The sequence below is a fragment of the Henckelia pumila genome, chromosome 4, assembly GCF_033568475.1.
Source record: "Henckelia pumila isolate YLH828 chromosome 4, ASM3356847v2, whole genome shotgun sequence".
NCBI lineage: Eukaryota > Viridiplantae > Streptophyta > Magnoliopsida > Lamiales > Gesneriaceae > Henckelia > Henckelia pumila.
Window position 1 is genome coordinate 228,407,107 of NC_133123.1, and position 4,939 is coordinate 228,412,045.

General features: G+C 36.5%; 1 pseudogene; it reads right to left on the reverse strand.

The window, feature by feature from the left end:
• Positions 1-2,706: 2,706 nt before the first annotated feature.
• LOC140862863 (protein STABILIZED1-like) lies at positions 2,707-4,582 on the reverse strand (annotated as a pseudogene).
• Between the last annotated feature and the right edge of the window lie 357 nt (positions 4,583-4,939).

The window sequence follows — 4,939 nt, forward strand, 5'->3', positions numbered from 1 at the left end:
CCACCTCAAATTGATGACGTTTCTGCTCCATCCAAATCTATTAGAGAAGAAGTACCTCAATCATCCAGTTCAACTGATGATCCATCAATCACACCATCTCTTGTAACTGATACCAAGCTGCAAGAATCAGTACATGAATCACCATCACATGTACAAACTGTCAAAGATTCATCTCTTGATGACCAAGCTATTGAGACTGAGACTTTGTCTCAAAGTCTAGCTATGATTGTTCATTTGATCCCTGAATCATCAGCTCATCAGGACAAAGGAAAAGACAAAATTGAGATGACCTCAACTGCACCTTCATCTCCTCCTAAAGGACAAAATACAGACTTTGTCAAGGAACACATTTCATCCAGTGGTAAAGAAACTCTGTCTCCCACGTCACTTTACGATGATGATTGGTATCAGTTGATCTCTCAGATTGAAACTTCAGTCTATGCTATATCCAAGACTGTCACTGGTCTCAAGGAAAATCAACAGAAAACCAACAGCAACATCTCTTTTCTGAAACAATCAATGAGTGCAGAACTAGCCAAACTTCAAGAAAAATTTGCACTATTGGACAAAATCCTAGTAGACTCAAGTCAACTGACAAGCTCATTCTCTCAACTACAAAATTCTCATCAGTCTTTGGAGACAAAAGTTGACAACTTGAATGGATTTGTTCAATCTTTTCACACTTCAGTTCAATAAAATCTTCAAAGAATTTCTCAGCAACTCAATACTTTGGCAAGCTTATCTCAGAATATTTTGCGCACTCAACATGAAGCTCAAGCCACACATCGTCATACCTCAGCAGCTCATCAACCATCTCGCAGCTCATCATTGCACAGATCCTCTTTCGATCGAAGATACTTTATCTTTTATTGCATCGAGATTATTATGTTATCTACTCTTGTATATCTCCTTCCGGATCTTTATTATTAGTTTATCAAAAAGGGGGAAGATTTACAAGAACTTGAAACTGACTACAAGAACTTGAAATTGACTTTGAATGTCAAAAATCATTTTACATTGAGTTTATCACGCTAAAGTCTCAAAGTTTTGATAAACACCAAAAAGGGATAAATTGTTGGAAAATTTAGTTTTGGTATTTACAAAGTCTAAAATAACGCCAAACTAATTGAGCAAAAAAGTGCTAAACTGATATTCGGAACTAAACTGCACCATCATCAACAACCGTGCTCAAACTGGCTAAAAGATGCAGTTTGCCTCGCTAAACTGAATCCATCAGTTTACCCATGCCAAACTGACTGCATCAGTCTACCCACAATAGTTTACTACCATGCCACTTCTGGATAAGATCATCCGTACTCTGACATCTCTGCAGAAGGTAGTGCCGCGATACTAAGGGAATGTCGGCTCCAGAAATCGTTGATGATAGTGACAAATCCAACGGGAATAATTTAAATCCTATCTGAAGGAAAATTTGAATTTATGACCGTTGGCAATCCAAAGGGTATAAATAGAGATCTTGATCAATCTCAGGAGCTACTGATGATCTGAAAACTCTACCATTCTTGTGAGAATACTAAAAGCTTCATACGCTCAAGATTTGATCAAGGAACTCGAAGCACAAACGCTGAAGTGTTATTTTGATCATTGTAGGATCATTTTTGTGCTAAGAATTTCGAGTTGTATTCATTCTATTCACTTATCAGTCTAGGACTGAAACTGAAGTGTTATACTAGGAGTTCTTGTTTAGGTAGTGTCTAAGTCCTAAACTGGATCGGGGTTTTGCAAATTGCTTGTAAAATTCAAAGTCTTCTAGTGAAATCCTTTCGAGGCGGAAAAAGGGGTGACGTATGAGTGTTTGAAATCTCCAAACATCCATAAACAATTGCTCGTACCATTTCAGTTTACTCACCATCACCACACATCCTAAACTGATATTCACTCAGTGTTTTGAATCTGCAGTTTGACATATTTCCGCACATATTTTGTTTGTCAAACTACATCTGACATTAAGATAACCCTCAAACTCAATCACGAAATCGATCGAGTTCAATATTTCACATGAAAAATATTACTCCCTCCGTCTCAATTATATAGTCCACATTTTTTTTTTGTCTCAAATATATAGTCATATATCATATTTAGTAATATTTTTTACATTCATTTACTAATATATCTCTATTAACTGCACCTTGAAAATTATGTAATCATTTTTTAATACATTAAATAAAGATAAAATAGAAAGTTTATAAAAAATTTATTTTCCCAATGATTTTTATTAATCTGTATAAAAAAAATAGTAGGACTATATAATCGGAACGGAGAAAGTACTTGTTTTTTGCAACAAGTATTAGTTATTTGGCGGAAAGCATACTTTTTGGGTCAAGATTATTACTTGAAAACATATGGTTATTGGACATGAAAAACATTATTTTGTAATATATGATTATGAAAAGCATTTGTAATTATAGAACCGAATTGCACATGATGTACCGTGTCAGCGTGTAATTTTCTTGGACTTGTTGATTATATTCACATTTCCCGAGTTTTATTTCTAGTGTCTAGATTAATGTTAACAAAAATGCGAGAAATTAATTATATAGACTTTGAAATTTTCTCCTAATGATTGCTTGGGTTGCCAGCAATAGAATCCGTGTTCATATTTTGAAGTTGAATATTTTCATGGTATAAAAATAGACAAACTAGCGAAGCCATTCAGAGTTACATTGCTATATCATATCACTCGTTTTAAAGAGTAATTCTTAGGGCTGTAAATAGGATTGGGATATCGAACCAAAATACCGACTTTTTGATATACCGTATCGAAATTTTTTCATTATATAGACATTTTTTTGGTTTATCGAATTTTTTTTCAGTATCTATATTATATGAGTATCGATTTTTTCCATACAAAAATTTTGTAATTTTCATATCGGTATCGGTATGAATTTTTTTCATACCAATATTTTTTATATTGTATACCGAAAACCCACCGCTAGCTGTAAACGAGAGTTGTGCTGCTTTAAGCCATATACCCTTCTTGGTCAAAATTATGGTAAGAGCATGCGAGTATATTGCCCTTGCCGCCTCAATGGAACATCTCTTCTTGCATTCCTCAGCATCAGCAACCCAAGTCCTCTTTCTATCCTCTTCCTCTTCTCCAACCTCAAGAGTGTTGTGAATAATAGCCTGACATGTTGCAATGGAACCAGTTCGTTCAGCAGCCTCGGCTTCTTTCATCCATGCTTCTCTGTCAATTTCCAGGTCTTCCGTCTGCAAAGCTCGAATACCCCTTTCGATAATTTCCCAACCATAGCAGTATTCCCATTGGCTTCTTCCAACTTAGCAGCGGTAATCCATATAGCTGGCTCATTAGAAAGCTTCTCTCTTGCTTTATTCAACACCTTCTTTGCAATTTCATAAGTCTCCAATCTAGCAAGCGCTAGCCAAAGTTCCACATGCAAGGGGCAGGATTCCACCGCCCTCTGCAGCAACAGTCTCGCATCTTCCTCATTTGCAAGTTCAAGTTCCACTACTGCACGCCTCCAACCAAACATCCTCGGATTTTGGGCATTCCTCGCACCCTTTCTTGATCATCCACTGAGCAACGGGAATCTTCCCCGCCACCTCCTCCAACCTTTGCCATGTGGATGCTTGGGATTTGCATGCGTTACCGACTTGAGCAACAACCTAGCTTTATTTATTTATATCAGATAAATGTGCGTCGCTAGTAATCTTCATGCTCTTCAAATTTGTCAAGTAACCCTTTGGATCCACAACTGTCAACCCAGAGACAGAATCAGATAATCTGTCTAACTTGAGAGACAACACAGTTCCTCTCCCTTAACCAACGGCAGTCAAATTTGTAACCCAAGGAGTTTTGGTTCCGCCAACAGCCCTACTTTTCGGATTTACATGCTCTTTTTCCTGCTTAGCCTTCTCCAATAGAGTATCTGGCACTGGACAAAACTCTGAAACCTCTTCTTCTTGTTCCTCGATGAATAATCCCCAATTTCAGGTAGTATACCGTCCCACTCATCAGCTGCCAACGAGTACAACTTCCTCTTCAATTCTGCAAATTGTTCTGTAATCTTTGGGTTGGAAGCTCGATACTTGTCAATTTCCTCCTTAAGCCTAGCTTCCCTCCTATCTTTCCTACGTGAGTCCATTCTCTTATCAATAGCCTCCCACACCGCATCCGCCTCTTTATCATCATCATACTCCGCAGATGCAAACAGTCCCGCATCATTCCCCTCAAACTCATCAAACTTTTGATTCTCATCATACCCCTTATCTTCCTCTTCACCAGGGCCCATCCCACGACCCCGTCCAACACCAATCGACCTATCAGGTGCAGCTCGAGCTGGACCGATATCCGAACGCGTGGTGAATCCAGTGGAACCACGCCCCAGCCCCGCCACATAATTCGACGGTGGTTTGCAGTTATAAAAATCCAATCGTGTCTTGGTAATCTCCATAGAAGCCCTAATTGTGAGAGAAATAGTCAAGGGACGGAATACTGATATAGGAAAGAAGAATTTAGCGACGACCCGGATATAGAACACAAAAGAAAAGAAAAGAAATATAAATACTTACAAGTTATCATTATTATTGTTAAATAATATATAACATAGAAAGTATGAGTTCAAATAAGAGATTAATTTTACAAAATATATATAGTTCAAATAGGAGATTAGTTTCACAAAACATATTTATTAATAACCTTCAGAAGCCAAAAAAATATACTTTCTATTTAAATGAGTATATAGATGAATTGTTATGTTATTAAATAATATTTAATATATATATATATATATATATATATATATATAACATAGAACGTAAGAGTTCAAATAAGATATTAGTTTCACAAAATATATATAGTTTAAGTAGGAGATTAGTTTCACAAAACATATTTATTAAGAATATTCAGAAGTGAAAAAAAAAAACATACTTTCTATTTAAATGAGTACATTGATGA